Source organism: Leopardus geoffroyi, chromosome B2 (assembly GCF_018350155.1).
Source record: "Leopardus geoffroyi isolate Oge1 chromosome B2, O.geoffroyi_Oge1_pat1.0, whole genome shotgun sequence".
Classification (NCBI taxonomy): Eukaryota; Metazoa; Chordata; class Mammalia; order Carnivora; family Felidae; genus Leopardus; species Leopardus geoffroyi.
The window spans coordinates 53,490,771-53,510,268 of record NC_059332.1 but is presented as its reverse complement, the minus strand read 5'-3'; the positions used below and the strand labels follow the sequence as shown (position 1 = coordinate 53,510,268).

Here is a 19,498-nt window from a genome sequence, read left to right as displayed (position 1 = left end):
GAAGCCAGGGGCATGAAATATTCCGTCTTCCATTTCATTCTAGAAAGATTTTGTGCTCAGATCAAGCCCTTTGTGGGGCTGGTATGAATTTTTAACCCCGTTCACCACTTTTGATAATTACTACTTGAGGGTAAGGTGTTGTAAAAGTAGGAATTGCTCCTATGAAGTGGAGTTATGAATAACTACTGCTGGAGAGATTTGGTCTTTGCTTTGAGTTAAGTTCCTGTCTGCCATGAGAGTTAAGGGCCACCAAAGTGGGACATAATATGGGTATAATTTGTCCCAGCTTGCATAGCTGTTTCCTATTCCTTTCTGTCTTCTCTTTTTTCAAGGGTGGGGTGGGTTTTTTGTTTGTTTTTTGGTATTGGTTTAGGTATTTAAAATCTGTGATCATTTTTATAAACTGTCATCTCTGTTTCAACTCCTGAGCTACACTATTCTTCCCATAAATTATGCATCTTTCTGTGTGATGATATACTTGCATTTTGTTGTTGTTGTGAAATGTCTCACTAGGAAGCCATTGAAATGGAGCTGATTTAAGTGGATGCTTGTTTTGTACTGAGGAGGGAAATCGTCAGGGTAAATGATACCTGTTGGACCACAGGGATTTGTGCTGGTCAGGAAGCACTGGAGACTGAACAGGCACAGTTGCAGTTGACATCATGTCTATATTGGGTCATGAAATTTAGAGATGCTCATTCTTCTGGGTGGAATTTAGTTGCAAAAATTTTTAGGCTGAGCATAATTTATAGATGGCCTCCCATCGAGAGGCCTTTCATTTTTATTCTTCTTCTCCAAGGAAGAGTCTAAAAACATCTAACATGGTGTTTTGCATAAAGCACTTGATGGAAAAGACAATTTCTTGTTGGCTTTCTGGGTACATCACATTACATGCATAAACCCCTTCTGCCCTAGCATGCAGTCATGAGTCTGTCACTAATGCACGACAGAGTGAAAGGGAAAAGAACTACGCATTGCAAAACTTGAGTTCTGGTCCTAATTTTCCAAATTTGTGACTTCAGACAAGTTAGTTGTAATATAGGCCTGCTGTTAGTTTTGAATATTAAATGAAAATAAACTTCAACATTGAAGGCTTAGTATAGTAACTAAGTAGGTGCTTAATATATGCCATCTATCTCAGTGTTGATTATATCTTCTATCTGCCTTGCAGCTCTGTGTGGCCATGTGACTAAGTTCTTCCCCAAGGGATGTAGTCAGAAGTGAGGTGGGCTATTTATGGGTTGTACTGTAAAAGGAGGGAAATTGTCTTCTCTGGTCTCCTTCCTCTATCCTGCCTCTTGGAAAGTGGACATGGTAGCAAGTCCTCAGACCATGTAGAGAAAGACAATATGCTATGGATATCAGATAAGATGACTTGGTGGAACAAATTCTTTATAGGTTATGAGACAGAGGAATTTCTAGCTCAGTTGAGCTAGATTCTATCTTAGCTAGAAATAGATTCTATCTAATAAACACCAAATTAACTACTAAAGTATTTGTTTTGTCAATATACAAATATTAGTAATTATAAATAAATAATTATAAGTAATATAAATAAATTATAAGTAATTATAAATAAATAAAATTATTTGTATTCATGTACTAATTATACTAAGAGAAAATTAGTATTATAATATTTTTAATATGAAGTACAATAATACATGTGCATATTTTAAATATAGGTCATTATTTTATTTAGTTTGCATATGACATTAAACACATTTTCTGTGTCCACTATCATCTATACCTTGTTATTTCTATATTTTCTCATGCACACATATTATAGAGTTATCACACGCATATGCATCAAAATATAGACTATAGTCTTATCTCTATTTAATACCATACAATACCTATTTGAGACAATTGAAGTATGCAATTAAATTACTTCAAATTATAAACATTATTTGAGATGTTACTTTATTACAATAAACTGGTGTTTGAAAACTTCATTAGGATTAGAGATTTGTTTTATCCAAGTTTATGTGAAGCCACTTTCTAACAGTCTAACTCCTTTTTGGCCACAGAAGTCATCTTACCATTTCTTAATCCATTGTTTACAAATCCAGAGCATCTTGAATGAAAAAAGATCAGGAATCTTTGAGAAAGAACACTGCAATGCCAGCACAAAAGGAAAACAGAGAGATATTTCAGAAAGGGGTTGGGTCAGAGTGATTCAAAGCATAAGGAATTCATCAGCCATTGCTGGCTTTGAAGGTGAAGGAGGTCATGAGCCAGAGTATGCAGGTGGCATCTACAAGCCAAAAATAACCCCTGGATGAAAGCCAGTGAAGAAATGGGGACTTCAGTCCAACAAGTACATGGAACTAAATTCTGCCAGCCATTGGATTGATCCTTGAAGCAGCATCTTGATTTTAGCCTGGTGAGACCCTTAGAATTCTAACCTACTGGTTGTGAGATAATGAATGGTATTGTTTTAAACTTCTAAATATGTGGTATTTTGTCACATCTCCAAGAGAAAACTGATAGCACCACCCAGAATATTCTTGTGGTTTACTAGTCATGATTGGCTTGAGGAGAGTTGAGATCAGGTGATACATGGAGTTTTGGTATAAGACTATGTCATAGTCGGCCTATGAGATGTGAAAACACAGCCCTCCCATTATTTGTTCTATTTCCTAAGTATATGATTGAATTAGGAATCCTCAGCAATTTCAAAAATAGTATGAAGATTGTCAAGGAAGAAGAGTCAAGTGGTAGACGTGGAATACTAGTTCCCTACCAAAATGTAAGTCAAAGTACTGTATCCCTAAGAAATCATACAGATTAATTTTATCCAAAACTTGAAAGATGCAGGTGTGATTATCTTTATTACAGGTTCATTTACCTTACATGTTGTACTTGGGCTTTGGGAAATAAGGGTTATGAATGTCAGCTTAATAAAGTGATGACTCCATTGAGGATGTAGTTTTTTACTAGAGCAAATTTACTGGTACTTGATGTGGTGCTATTGATCTGGAAAATACATCCCTCTCCCCCTCACTTCAGTAACTGTACCTTAAAGAGTTGGCTTTGGGGCGCCTGGGTGGCGCAGTCGGTTAAGCGTCCGACTTCAGCCAGGTCACGATCTCGCGGTCTGTGAGTTCGAGCACCGCGTCGGGCTCTGGGCTGATGGCTCAGAGCCTGGAGCTTGTTTCCGATTCTGTGTCTCCCTCTCTCTCTGCCCCTTCCCCGTTCATGCTCTGTCTCTCTCTGTCCCAAAAATAAATAAACGTTGAAAAAAAAAAAAAAAGAGTTGGCTTTTACCATGTGGAGATGGCAGTACACCTTCAGGGTCAACAAGAATAGGATCTGTTAGCATGAGTCCCAGATAAAATCATTGCTCCAGTTTCTTAGCTCTCATTTGAGAAGAGCACTTAAACCAGGGAGGCCAAGGGTGATAAATGAACCCTTAATAATGGATCCTCTGATTGAACTATATTATTATACTTTATAGCACCTAGATTGATGACATCTGCCCACCTTACATGATATTGCCTTTGGCATATAGCCAGATGAGCCTGTTTGAAGAACCTTTTCAGGTTTTAGTATATGACATTGGGGTAGAAGGAGAGCATTGGAACTTTCAGAGAATTGACATAACTTTCCATAAGACTTTTCACCTGCAATTTTTCCCTTTTTTGGAGAACATAAGTCATATGAAAATTTATTAATGGATAATGCTGCTGATTGTTGCAGTTCTGATTGCTACATTCTAATTTGCAGTATTCTGATTGCACTGACTTCTTTCTATACTAAGATAAGTAAGCCTTACTTAGAAAAATAAATTTTATTTTACATACCTATGTCATGTTTGTGTCTGTTTATGTCCGAAATGACTATTTGCTATTATGGTGGTTTCATAGCTCAACATGGATGTCCCTTCATCAAAGGTGACCAGGCTACTGCTAAATGTTAGATTTCTAGCAGCAGCACCCGATCCCGACATAACTGCCACCACCCCTTACTGGCTCCTCACCTCTGCCCTGTGAGAATGCAGTTGCATACCATAGGGGACTAGCAGCCAACTGATGTTGAGTTGAGTGGAATGGACACCTTCTGTCATGAACAGGGAAGCGCTTTGTGCTTAATGGAACACACGCTTGGATGTAGGTAAGTCTTTCCTGTGCACCAGAGGTCTTAAAGTTTCCTCCCATCAGATGTATTCATGCAGGTGTTGGATTCAGAAATGAGCAAGTTGAAGAGATGGCTACATTTGGAAGAAGTGATCTGGTGCTGGGTGCAGAAGCACACTGCTCAGATCTTCCCTTGAAGTTTAAGGAGCCATCTTGAAGTTGCCAGAATGTTGCTAATGATAGATGTCAGCTGAGTCTTTCTCCAGGAATTGCTCTTGGAGGGCAGCTCTTCCCCAGAGACAGCTTGTAAACAATGACTGGTCAGTTCTAGGGGTATAAACTCTTAGTCTAAATTTAGGACAACTCTAAATGTCCACAGCTCTCTAAGGCATTGACTGAGGCCTCTGTTACCATTTTATTATAGTTCAGTTTCTCCCTCTATCTAAGTTACTTCCCTCACTTTCTTAGAGGCTCTATTCCTGAGAGTATCCCCAATAAATATACCCCACAGAAGTCTCTGCCTCAGAGCCTTTTCCCCCAATACCCTGACCAAGGCATCTGATTAGTACAGTGGTGATGTACTGTGTTTTAGGGGGGGGGATTGGTGTGTTGGATTTTCTAGTACTTACTCCCAGGGACTTGTTGGGGTTTAATATTCATCCTTATTAATCTTATTCTGAATGTGTACATAAAGTGATCTGATCATGGAGATTTCATATTTATTACTTTATAATTAATAGGTGTGTGATTCCCCCTCACCCGAATTCTTACCCCTGAGGTGATGTGATGAAAGCCAGATAGAAAAACTCTCTACATATGTAGCTGGGCATTCCATTGGTGAGGCACAGGGAAAATGGATTCCCTCCTTTTATGCAGGAGAGCTGCCTTCCCTCTCCTCTCCTAGAAGGAAGAAGAAAAACCTTTGCTCTGTGGAGATGGGGTGGAAAGGATTCTGGGTTCTCACTTGAGCCTTTTGGAATATACATACATGTCTCTGGGAGTCATAGAAGCCTCATGTATCTCTCTGGTTTTTTGTGACCTACAAATGTCTCCAAGGTCCTGGGCCTTATTTTCTTTTGAAATATGCACACATACCTCTAGAATTAGGTAAATATCTCTGGAAATCTACTACTCTCCCAGGATCCTAAGTTTTCAGCAAAATTCATCCAGAGTGCCCAGACACAAAGTTATTTTCTTTACATCCCACAGCTTCACAGTTACTGATTAGAAGCCTTGATGTTTTCATTAGAGAAACTTTTGTGATGTGGTTAAACTGTGCAGTTTTAGACTGCCTTTTGAGAATCCTGGAGATTCTATGAATTATTTAATATTCTATAATAAAATCCTTTTCTGTTTAAACTAACCAAAGCAGATTCTTTTGTATTTGCAACTAAGATTTTCAGCTGCTAAAGATAAAATCTTTATAATGTTATAAAACATTCAGATATTGTTTAAGAAAACATACATACTTAGTAAAATATAAAAACATGACAAGGAATAATAAGCATCAACTTCAAGATTACTTGATATATACTTCAGAGGTTGAGGAAAGACAGAATTTTGATTGGTAAAAAGCACACAGGACCATAATCATATTGGCAATGTTTTATTTATCATGAGAGAAGGGTACAGGGATGGTCACCATCTTATTATAAGTGTGTGTGCATACATACACGTGTGTATGTATATATATATATATATATATATATATATATATATGATATTACAATGTTATATGCAATATCATAAATGTAAATATAATGTAAAATATGTAAATGTAAAATGTAAATGTAAATAAATGTAAAAATATCTAGAGAAAATCTTTTAGTGCTCACTTAACCTGCTACAATAGAGCTTCCCAAAAACCATGGCTTAAGAAAAAACATTCATTTACTCCTCTCTCACATAATAATCTTTAGGAAACAATCCAGGTTTTGGGGGTATCTCTGTTTCACATTGTCAGAGACTCAAATCCCTTCCTCTCTTACTGCTCTGTCCTCCCCCAGAACATTAACTTCATTTTCATGGTAAAATCTGGGTCACAGGTGTGTGTGTGTGTGTGTGCATGCCAGCTCATAGGAAGGGAGAGAAGATCACAAATGTCCAAGGTTAAAACAAGGCCAAGAGCAGGAAGTGGCTCACATCACCTCTGCTAACTTCATGGTACAGAAAACTGATATCTATGGTCAGACCATAGTCCTGGCTGGGAGGTACCTTTCCAGCCAGAGGATATGCCCAGCTTCAATTTTCTTGCTGTGAAAGAAAGGAGGGATGCATTTTGATGAAGAGTAGCAGCCTTCTCCAAAGGAACTTTAGGAAAACTGTGTACAAAAATAATATTTTAATAAGACACAAATACCTAAGTGTAACTTTCTTCCCTGTCACAAGTTTACCAATATTATTGGTCACCATTTAATCTTACCTTAGAGGTAAAATTCTGAATCTGAGCCAGAACAACTCCAGAGAATATGCCTTGTCTTGCTCTTAGTGGGTTAAAGGCTTTGTGTGAGTACCAATCTACTTAAAAGGAAAAGGATTAGAGGGGCGCCTGGGTGGCTCATTTGGTTGTATGTCCAACTTTGGCTCAGGTCATGATCTCACAGTTCGTGAGTTCAAGCCTTTCATCAAGCTCTGTGCTGACAGCTCAGAGCCTGGAGCCTGCTTTGGATTCTGTGTGTGTGTGTCTCTCTCTGCCCTTCCCCTGCTAATGCTCTGTCTCTCTCAAGAATAAATAAACATTAAAGGATTAAAAAAAAAATCTAATCTAATCTAACAGATTAGAGCTTTCATGAATCTCTTCATTGGATCTCCTGCCATTATTGACCAAAGCTCTCCACAAGTAAACTTGAGTGTCTGCTGCTCCGCAAGTAAACTTGAGTGCTTTCTCTGCTGTTTGGCTTGTTTTTGTTGGGTTTTGTTATTTGTTTGGCTTGGTCTTGAATTCACCTTTCAATTACATGTTCTCACTTGTCTTCTCATAACAGAGAGTGGAGAGAAAATTGTTTCCTTTGTATTTGTTAGAACGTGTGAAGATCTTCTCCAAAGTAGGGAAAGGTTACTCATCAACAGTGCGTCTCAATTATTATTCTCTCCAGCTAACTAATCCTGGTTCCTGTCCATGCTTAAATAAAAGCAATGGTTAGCCGAAGCAGAATTCCAGCTGGTTTACAAATTAGTTTGAGCGTGGTTTGGGCAGCACAGATTTTCTCTTTCAATATTTGTGGTCCTCCCTCTGAATATTTAAACCATTTTTGAATAAAACAGTCTTTAAATAGAAAAATGTGGTTATTTCCACATACTCTTTTCAGAAATAAAAGAACTAGAGATAAAAGAACTAGGAAAAAATAGAGATAAAAAAGTAATAGAGGCACGCCCCTCCCTTCAACCCCATTCTACAAATAGGGTAGGGCTTAAATTGGAGTCCTTATTTCAGCAATATTGCTAGGGACAGGGATTCCACACTTTACCCTTACCTCCATCCCCAAACACATTTCCCTCTATACCTACCTAGGATAAAAATTGCTAATCAATATGTTTCCTGCTGAATCCAGCTGTAGTCCATAACTCGTTCTCATCAAAGTGTTTTAAGTAGGTGTTATATAATTTGGAATTGGTACTCAAGTTGAAAGTATTTGCCAGCCCTAGTCTAACTCTTTGTCTCTTGAATTCTAGTCCAGTATCTTTATATTTACCACTCTGCAATTTTTGCTGTTATACAGATGATTTAGCTATTTTATTTTAGAGCAGACTAAATGAACTTTTTTAAAAATGTTTATTAATTTTGAAAGAGAAAGAGAGAGAGAGAGCATGAATTGGGGAGGGACAGAGAGAGAGAGAGAGAGAGAGAGAATCCTAAGCAGGCCTCACACTGTCAGTGCAGAGCCTGCCGTGGGACTCAGACTCACAAACCATGAGATCATGACCTGAGCCAAAATCAGGAGTTGCATGCTTAACCGACTGAGTCACCCGGATGCCCCCAAATGAACTTTTTATGTAAATCAAACTACTTTTGTTATATCCATATAGCCAGTCATGCACATTTTTCCAAGGCACAGCTATTTCATTGATAAGTAGTAGTCATAAAATAGTAGTCATAAAGTTCAGAATTCTGCCTCACAATTTTTACATTTGATTTATATTATAGTTGCATTCTTTTGTTCAATTATTTTTCCTCTTCTTGGGTCATTTTAGCAATGGATCCCTTAAATGCGTGGATGTCGTAAAACAGTTACCTACAGGTAAAATATATTTGCACGACATGAGATACTGATGACTAAAATACGTATACACTCATGCCCAATAGAAAAAAATCCCCAAACTAAATAAATTCTTAATATCTCCTCCTTTCAAAATGTTTTGTGTAACTTTAGTCTTTTTCAGAGTATTCTAATAGACACAGTAACAAATGACAGTTAAGATAATGGCTATTGAACCAGATAAATGTGACAAACAAGACTGGATCTGCCTAACACAGGATATTGGGCCAAATTCTATCATAAATCCACACATGAGACTTTCTCTAAGGCATCCTGTCTGCAGTTAAGGGCACAATTTAGTTCTTGGTGGTTATGTCTGTGTACAGCTTGAGTGGTGAAAAAAGAAGGGGTTTGGAATAATTCAGAGTTCCACCATTGTTCCTTGCTATGTTTTGGTAGATTTTGTAAATAGTTTAAATTAGACTTCAAGAAGAGAGACCACACAGAAAAACAATCTTGCATCTTGTTCAAACTTTACAAGTCAGTTTCTCCATCTCTTGTGATCATGCATACACATTTAAAGACAAGGAAAGTAGCTATTCAAATTTCCATGCACTCACCACCCAATGAGGAATGCCATGCTAATTAGATTACAATTTCTAGATTCAGAGTGACTGTTGCCTCCTGGTGCCTTGAATTGACATTGACATTTTGAGTTATCATTTTATGCCTAAATATGAACCCAGAATAGCGCTTCTTTTATAAAGGAACCTGATATTAAGTCTCCATTAGATCGTTGGTGATTTTTGTGTATTAGTAATTGTGATGATGGATGATGTAGGATTAATTATCAATCATAGTAAATAACAATTCAAACTTATACCTTTGTGTATACCAACCCCCCCCCCCCACCCAGATTTATAAATGTCTTATCTGAGTTTTTCTTGCATCAAAGTATCTCTTTCTTTTAACTTGGTTTATTTGTGATATTTAATGTAACTGGGTTTCTGAGAACTAAGAAAAGGCTTAAGGCATTGCGTCTTCCTTCTCTTCCGTTGTGCTGCCCTCTTCTGGAAGTAGTTGGAATGGCAGTAGTATAAATGGAATTTTCTCACCTTTTTTTCCCCCCTCTCATAGTAAGTTCTTTGTACGGTCATAAAATTTATAACTTTAAAAGAGGCTAGGATACATTCTGTCTAGTGTATTTATTTTACGAATATAGAGATGAATTTTTATCACATCTTATCCTTTCCTTATTTCTCATATTCTGAAAGAAAAAAAAAGTACCTCTGCATTTTGGGTATTATCCTTTCAAAATTATAATTTTAATCATTCTCCACTTCCAGCTCAAATTATTATCATTGATTGATTTTTTAACGTTTATTTATTTATTGAGAGAGAGAGAGAGAGAGAGAGAGAGAGAGAGAATTCTAATTAAATTCTAGGCTGTCAGGGCAGAACTCAAAGCGGGGCTGGATCTCATGAACAGTGAGATCACAACCTGAGCTGAAATCAAGAGTTGAACACTTGACTGACTGTGTCACTATGCACCCCTCACTGATCACTTTTTTTAACCAAGTGCCATGATTAGTACATGTATGTATATCCTATATTCCCAAATTTCATGATCCACGATGAAAACAGTTGACAAAAAATTGTTGGCCACAAATTTAACTCAACTCTTCCCGTAATATAAAATGAAAGGCTAGGGCTATAGGACTATAAATTTCTGAACTTATTTTCTCACACCTATATTATTATTTTAAAGGTTGTGTGGATAAATTCAAGTTTTGTAATCTAAATATGTAGGAGATGTTTTTGAAATCCACCTACTTTGCCACTGCCATTGGCATAAATATGGTTTTTCGAATTATACCCTCAACGTTAGGAGTTCTTCAACCTTTTTTCTAGAGTAGCACTAGTAATGGTGACTTACATCCACTCCATTATCTCTCTTTTCCAAGTGTTAAATTATTGGGAGACAGATTCCAAATGGCCTAGTTCAGGTCTGAAAACTACCCATGAATTAACTAATAGTGTGGCCAGAGTGCCTGGTTTCTTAGCCCAAACACCTACACTGGTATGCAAAAATCATTCTCAGAAAAGAATGAGTGTGAATTGAGTACCTCTTCATAATACTACTTATCTATTGCTATGTAATAAATTGCTACAAAGGTAGTGGCTTAACATATTTATTATTGTACACCTTCTGTGGTGTCAGAGTCTGGGCATGGCTTCTCTGGCTTCTCTGACTTAGGGTCTCTCATGAGTGTGAAGTCAAAATGTCAGCCAGGACTGAAGTCTCATCTGAAAGTGTGACTGAATGAGGATTTACATCCAGATTGAAAAACTGACAGAATTCATTTGCTTCATCCCAGTGTACAAGTCCAGAAGGCAACACAGGCTGCTAGTAAGATGGAAGTTATAATCGTATCTAATTTAGTTGTGGAAATGATATTCCATCACATTTGGCATATTTTATTGGTTAGATACAAGTCACAGGTTCTGTCTACAGTCAAAAGGAGAGGATTATATTAGGAGGGACCACTGAAGGGTGATGCCTACTATAAGCACTATTAATCAACCATAAAGACATTTTAGTTAGTTCAGCAAGTACCATATATCTACATATATCTAACAGAAGCCGTTATATTTAAAAAAAGGACAAGATTCTTGCTATTGCCCTTATAAAATTTCTAGCCCACTACATTATTCAATAGACTCAAAACTATATAGAAATAATAGTTCAGACTGTATATTACTCTTCTTAAACCTTTTTAATTGGTTCATGTTGCTCTGAGACGAAAATACAATTTCTTATCAAACCTCAGCATAGCCTGTATTATCTAGTCCTCAACGACTCTGACATTTTCACCTTGTGTTTCTTCCCCTTTTCCACTATGTTCTACCATCTAAGCATCTGACAAATCCTAGGACATGTGTATCTTTGAAAACATTAAAAAAAAAAAAAACTAAAAAAAAAATTATGTCATTAAATTCCCACCATTAAAACCTCAATCATACAAAGAATGTTTGGCTTTAAACAATATAATTTCATATTGTGACCACTAAGATAAACTAGTTGTCAAAATGTACCCTTTGATAATGAACTGCCCTGATTTGCTTTATGGGACTGTTAGTTGTACGCTGGTTGATTGCTGAACGCAGCTTTCCATAGATGAATGTTTTGATCCAAAGAAGTAACTTAACTAGACCTCAGAGTCCTTGGGACAGTGTGCAAGAGTTGGAAGGATCCCTATAGGTTATGTACACCAATCTTATTTATTTATTGTTCACTGTTTTTTTTCCTGCATCAAAAAATGCCTTCTTACCAAGCAACTGCAGAAGTTCTCTTGGCTCTAAGAGAAACTTCTTAGCAATTGTTTTTAGCTCATCTTATGGCCACTTACTGACCAGGATCCTTTTTTTCTTGGTCAAAAGACACATTTGAAGTTATAGCCACACTGAAACCCACCTATTCTGACTCAAAAGCTCATGGTCTTTCTTTACATGGAATTCACATCTTCTCCCCTAATTCCTTTGTCTTTGTCTTAAAGTTCACCTGAGTCAGTAAGATCTTTCTGCATAGTCCATCAAACTGACCCCATGATCTATTTAAGGTTCAGGAAGACTTGAGGTGACATGTATTGTTTCTCTTACACATTTTTCCCCCATTTTTTCCTTTGTTACTTACTTTGATCTGAAACATCTGATTCAGGAATTACAAATGGGTAAGTAGAAGAAAATGATCTTTCTCTCTCTTTCTTTCTCCTTTGCTTCCTTTTCCCTTTTCCTTTAATTTTTCCTTCACCATCTATTACACAGGAGACATTTTTGTCATATCCATGTTCAAGGTAGAATGCATAAAATTTGAACAAAAAACCTGTTGGTTTCTATCATAAAGCCTATAAAGAAATTGGCAGATTATGCATATACTTTGGCCCTCCTTCTTTTTCCATATAATTGTTGATATCACTTGAGAATGTTTTATACCTGGTATAGAAGAAGAAAAGAGAAGGAAAAGTCAAGGACAGAGTAGGATGACTTCATAATTAGCTGGAGGATATAGGCTTTCTGGGTGTAAATTACATAGGGGCAGTGTTTTCAGTCAAGTGAAAACTGACTTGGAAATAGATTTAGCTACACGTTTTGGGTCTCTAAGGGACTCTGATCTTTATGCTATTTAAAAATGATCACTCTCTGGGTGAGCCAAGCTGAGGCCAAAAGAACAAGGCTCCCCGGCTTCTCCTGAAAGTGTTGAGATTTATTTCTCTGGGGTGGCCTAAGTGAGTACTGATTCATTCCAACAAATCATCCTGTTTTCATTTAGAGATTAATATGTTACAATATAACACCCAAAGAAAACTGGAGGAATTAGTAATCATATATTTCAAGAACCATCATACCATAAAATAAATTGAAAACATAGGGCCTGTTGTATGTTTAGATATACAGAGACTTGCATGAGATTACCTAAAGGAATAATTTTGAAATGTAGGCCAGGGTGTTAGAGAATTAAAGTATCTGGGTTTCACATACATTTATGAGAAATCACAGTTGGAGTTACATTTAGGATTAACAATCTGTGTTATATAGATTTCCATTTTTACTGTTGGGATTTATTTACATCAGTTCCTTCCCATTTAAACATGATTCGTTCACTTATTCATTATACTAATTCAATAAATATTTATTGTGTGCTAAATACATGCTAGGCATTTAGGATAAAAAGATTTATAAGTGTGGCATCCTGCTGAGAGGAATTTATAGATGTTGAGACTAGAAGTCTCTGAGGAGACTTGTTCTGCTTCTTCATCCCTCCTTCTTCCGGAGTAGAGGAAAATAATGATGAGGCAAGATATAATGCTACTTTGCAGTTAAAACATAGATCTGGAGTATAATCCACTCATGATCATATTATTTCATATTTTCAAAATCCTCCAGTTCTTGGGGCGCCTGGGTGGCTAGTCAGTTGAGCATACGGCACTGGCTCAGGTCATGATCTCATGGTTTGTGAGTTCGAGCCCTACATTGGGCTTGCTGCTGTCAGCGTAGAGCCTGCTTCAGATCCTCTGTCCATCCCCCCTCTGCCCTTACCCCACTTGTGCTCTCTCTCTCAAAAATAAATAAATAAACATTTAAAAATAAAATAAAATAAAATAAAATAAAATAAAATAAAATAATAAAATAAAGTAAAATCCTCCAATTATTTACCTAAATATTTGGGCCAGAGTCCTTCCAGTTGCTCTTCAAGATCCATTTCCTTGATTTCTGGCTTTTCCAGCTGGGTTTTACCAAAGGGAAGCCCCAGCAGATCAGAAGGAGGCAGGAAAGTAAGGTCACTAAGACCCTGGCACTGATTCCTTCCTTCCTGGGTGATCATCTTGGGATGGTGGCACCCTTCTACCAAAAGTCATTGCTCTTCTCTAGGCCCACTTCTCTGCAAGACTCTGATTGTCGGTTCCACCACCTGCTGTCACCTCTGTCTTCTGAGCTTCTGCGTAACAGGCTTTAGTGTTACTAACTCTAAGTGCTTCAGCGTTACTGTGGTTTATCTGACCCTCTGCCTGTGCTTTTGAAAATAGTTCCTTTGTCAATAAATGTGCCTAGTATTTTTCTATTTTGAGTATTGGAACTCTGATTATTACAGTGTTCATGTCATCCTACTGTGGTTTCTTTATTAATTTGCTTCCTGACTTTGTTCTAAAAAACCCTAAGGCAGTTTGTGGTACATGTTTACTGTTTTTAGATACAAAATTATAATTTTCAAAGAATCCAAATCTAAGTAAATATAATAAATATAAAAATAATACTCTTTTCTTAGACCAATAAATATATTCTCACCTATTTTCATATACTTTATAATGATAACAGTATAAACATAAAGATCTCACATACAAAATGAGATGGATAAAATTGTGCCCTAAACAGAAATATTTTACTCTTTGGTTTTTTTGGTATTTCTCGTTCTTGATTTAGTCCCTTTTCCATTCTTCAAAACAGAAATGAAACAATACTTCTTTCATATCTTATTTCAGGATTGTTACGGTATTCTCTGACTTTTAATGGAGCATGTGTAGCCTCACAGTCTGACAAATCTGGCAAGATTTCTTAAAAGAAACAGAAGTAACACTCTTTGACCAACAGGTGTTTTGTTATTCTCACAGGTCCAATCAAATGAGTGAGTTAAAAATTCAAATGTAGTTTAGCAAACTTTTTCAGCTTAAAGAATTTTTTTTGTTAAGATGGTTCAACCAATACTTCTGAAAATAAAGCATAAGTCCTGGCATATTAAATGACTTTTTAATTCACATGTATTACAAATATTGAATATATTCATTTATATTTATTCCATGGGATATGTTGATATGTTTACAAACAGATTAGAATTTTAATCAATCAAATTGGAGTACATTCTGTTTTTCTCAAAATATGACATCTCCACTCTGTAAAATTTAAAATAACCTGAGATTTCTCCTGGCCCCAAAGATGTAGAACATCAAAGCTATATAATCAGAGGTTTTTAATCTAGAGTCTATGGCCTTTGGTCCTTGGATAAACCATAGGGGTTCACAAGGCCTAGGATATTACTGTATGAAAAATATCCATATTTGTTACATATTTGTACTTTTCTGCAAGAACTTCTTAAGAATTCAAAAGAGATTAAGAACCACTAATTTTTAATTTTTATTGAGCATCCACTAATTTATAATTTTTATTGAGCATGGTAGATTTTACTATTGTTGAAAACATTCAGGAGACTTACATTATAGGGCCCCTGCTTATAGGGTCCTATATCCAGATAAGAATAGGCATGTGACTAGTTTTTGTCAATAGAATATGGGTGAATGTGATGTGCACCGTATCTGAGAAGAAGCAATAAAACATTTTGAAGTTTTGGCACTTTCTGGGTTAACCTTGACTATCAAACTGGAGACCCCAGATACAGGCTGTTACACCAGCCTGGGTCCTCTGATGGAGCAGTACATAAGAAACAAAGTACATATCTTTGTTTCTGCAGGAAAAATCACCCTATTCTGACTCAAAATAAGAGGTCAATTTCCACATAATTTCTTAAGTAGACTAAATTAATTTTCCTGTGCTTGGGTTAAATAAGTAAATCAATGAAATATTCATTTATTACTTTCCACGCCATTCCACAATGGCTGGTATGTCATCATCTACAATTGCCTCAGCAGCGCTTTCTCTCTTCCAAAAACTTTTCATGAATCCTTTCTTGTTAAAATCAGTTCACACACTTTGCTTCCAGTGTAGAAAAATTAATAGAGACCATACTGAATAGGGACCTTATTGAAGCAATAAGACAGATACAGACAAAATCTATGAAACAAAGCTTTTCAAGATCCTAGATAACACTCAACAAAAGACAGTGATCCCAAGAGATAGGAAACAGATGAGGTGCATCTTACCTGACAAAAATCCTCCCACTGGTTTATTAAACTACTATTATTTAAAGTTACAAATTAGTTTAGCCCATGAAATAATAAATTTAAACCCCTAACTTTGTTTCTTTAATATTGAAGATATTTTCATTCCTTGGGTAACCTCATCAATAAAAACTAGAAAGTGGTTTAAGCATATGTTGATTTAATGATAAAATAGCTGAAGTCATTCATTCTGCAGCCAAAAAAATGCGTGTTGAACTGTAGAAAAAAATTACATTCAGATGACAATTAAACAGCTTCTGAGTATGAGTGATCTTCGAGGATTCTAACCTGAAACTCTTGGAAAAGAGCTTCCACATGAGTTGGCTTACAAAATCCAGCTTGTTTCTTGTTACAATGAGCGTTGCATTTGCAAACTCAGGTTTCATCCCAGTATTAAATCATGACGCTTTTGCTGTGCAGAGGACAAGAACAATTAGGAGCTCTTTTATTGAAATTAAAGACTTCATGACTCTGGGATTCTATTAGGAAATGATACTCCTAGCTTTATACACTTAAATTATACGTTATATACTTTAAGTATACACTTAAGGGAATTATTAGTGGGCATTTTTATTTAGAAAAATCCCCCAAAGAAGAAAATATGCAAGACTTTGAATGTGTAAAGTTGCTTTCAAAAATGAAAATTACATATAAGTTTGAAAACAAATTCAAAATTATTTAAAATTTTTTGAAATTCTTTTTGGAATAAGCAGCTATCTATAAGGATTCTTCAATGAGGAGAGAAAAGGGGGGAAGCTAGACACTGGATTCTTTTCCCAGATTTGTCACTGGGTGTCCTAAGGCTTGCAGCAAGGCAAATAATCTAGCTATGCCTTTGTTTCTGCATTCTTAAAATGATAATTTTTTAATCCTCTCCCAATTAGGAAAGTCTATAACATTATGAAACAACCTAAGAAAGTCATGCCAAAGAATAAAACATAACTGCCAACAATGTCAAAATGTTTCACAGATCTCAAACAATTACCCTGTCATAGTGTTATGTGAGAAAAACAAAATGAGAAATTTGTAGTTTTCATTTTGAATTCAAATTTAAATAAATTTCCATAATAAGTAAATAAATAAATAATTTCCTGAGCTAATAAATTCTAGATATTATAATGTATAAAAATGCTAATGAAGGATGAATTCAGTTGTAAACATTTTGTTTTTGTTAGAAATACACACATATACATATATTCCCAAATGATAAACATTATTCAGAAATCTTAACCAGATAATAGTATGCATTTGACAGCATTTGTATTAATTCTTCTCTAAAGAATATAAAGAGAGGTACCCACATTTCCACATACCTTGGCCAGCGTAAAATCCATTTGGAAATGGGTGGGGATTCAACTTCACTGCTTTCTTTGGTATTGACTCAAGTATTGAAACATTTACTTTAGATTCAAAAAAGCCATTATTTTTCATCAGTGAACATTTTGGGGGTGGCTACTGCACAAATAAATGTACAGTTTCTAGAATCATTATAATCAATATTTTGATGTCTTAGAGTAAACAATCAGTAATTAAAAATTGATACATAAGCTTACAAATAAGACTCTACAAATGATTTTTCAGCTTAATCATGAACATATTTTTACTCTAGTAAGGTCATTTTTTTGATTTACTATATATTTGAGCATGTCCCTTAAAACTCTTATGTTTCAAATAGCTATAAAGGGAATGTATTTGTCTGGATAATTAATGCCAGCAACCCTCAAAACTTGGTAACGTAACACAATAAAAGTTAATTCCCTGCTGACATCCAATATCATGAGAGTCAACTAGCACTTTCATTGGTTTCCTTCAGGCAGTAATTCAGGAGTCCAACCTTCTTCCATTGAGTGCCACCAGCCTCTGAGGAAGAGGAGAGGGAGTATATAAAAAAGGCCCATGGCGATTTCAGGGCCAGGCCTGGGGGTGTACTTCTCCCCTTTCCACATCTCATTCACTGGAAGCTACTCACAGGGTCTCAGCCTGATGCAGAGGATGGCTGGGAAATGTCATTTTCCTGACTGCCTAGGAAGAAGTAACAGATCAGAGAACATCTAGTCAGTCTCTAACACAAAGAATGCAATTTTAACATTTTAAAATCAATGGTGTTCCAGTATTCTCTCCTCAAATTTATGTTCCCTATTAGCCATTCTGGCATTCCCTAACTTGACTCATTATATCTGTGTGGGGATAGGAGATCATGGCCATGCCAAGTATGGAGCTGAAACTAAAATCTCAATATAAGCCAAGTTCCTGTCAAAGCTAGAATAAATCTATCCACTGGGGAAGAAAGATGACAAAGAAGTTTGTCTATATCAGTGTAGACCATGGGTGATCTATTTTTTTTTTAATTTAAACTATCTTTTTGCAATACTACATATCAATTATTCTTCAATAAAAAAATTCATAAAAAGATGAATTGAAATGTTTTTTACATTAAATCTCTTTCTATGACTATATTATTATTGGCATTGAGAAATAAAATATGTTTGACTCATTAAAAAATGTCTATCCTTTTCAATGTCAGAATACTTTCTATTGATTTCATGACTTATCTTTATTACTTTCATTTCTCATTCTGGAAAGTGAGAGTGCAATGGGGAAGGAGGGGTGGAAAGGGAAGGGGAAGGTGAATACCAGTCAGAAAAGGAGTTGTTTTCAAATTCAAGTCCATATTGTAGAAGCTAGCTGATGTTGGGCAAGGCAAATTACTCAGGTTCCTCTTCTGTAAAATGAGATAATAATACTACTACTCCATGGTTTTCTTTGAGAATTTATTTATATATGTAAACTGCTTAGAACAGTGCCTGGTATAATGTAAATGCTAGCTACCAACATTAACATATTATGTGTTTTATAAATATGTAATATAAGATATCAAGATAATCTAAAATATTTGTATATTTGCTGATATCATAAAACATTTATGCTCTTAGAGTTTTATCTCCTTGTTCTGCATGTTTGCTTTTAAAAGTTTTGCTTGTTATGGAGAATGTCTCCTTACTAGTATATTTAATATCTGAAGGCATAAGATACCCTTAAAGATGAATTAATAAACACAGATTTCAATATCCTCTTGTATAGTGAAAACAACTTACAATAGCTTCTTGGGACATACCGTTAGATCATCATTACTTTACCTTTTAATGTGGCTGAATAAAAGTTCATACTAGGAACAGAACCATAAACTTTCCTATTCTCTTGTGTTTGCACTATTAGGATTATATATTTTGAAGATTGTTTTTGCAGGAATAATTTAAAACCACATGACCTTTTTATTAGATTAGATGGTATGCAAGAATTTATCTTAAATCCACTTATCAGATCACAGATAAACGGAATAATTCTGTTTCTCCTTCATTAACTCATATATTTCCAGTGCCAGATGCCATAGAACATTTTGTATCATTACTTTTGGTCTCGTATCTTTGTGCCTTGATGTTGGGTAAATTGGAGGAGCAAGGTAGTTCCTGGACACATCATTTGTACACTGAGATGGTTAGTAAGTATTCACCTCTACATGAGAGTACCTGCGAACTAAATGAACGTAGCCCACCAAGCCAAAACTAAAGGAATCCCTTAGGGCAAATCCTAGCCCGATGGTCAAAATGCCGATGGCCACTCCTATACTGCCTGGTGTGAGGAGAAATATGATGGAAAGGAGTCTGTGAAATGAAACAGGGATCTTATATGTTGCAGTTAGATTATCAAAAACAAATACCCTGTAAATTTGTTACTAGAGTCCCCTTCAGGGGCCTTGAAAGAGGCCCATGCACATGAA

General features: G+C 35.9%; 1 long non-coding RNA gene across 1 annotated transcript; it reads left to right on the top strand.

The window, feature by feature from the left end:
* The first annotated feature begins 2,484 nt into the window (after positions 1-2,484).
* LOC123609743 lies at positions 2,485-19,209 on the top strand. Its single transcript, XR_006717946.1, has 3 exons — positions 2,485-2,749; positions 14,311-14,453; positions 19,097-19,209. It is a non-coding gene; the product is annotated as an uncharacterized LOC123609743 (long non-coding RNA).
* Positions 19,210-19,498: the final 289 nt, after the last annotated feature.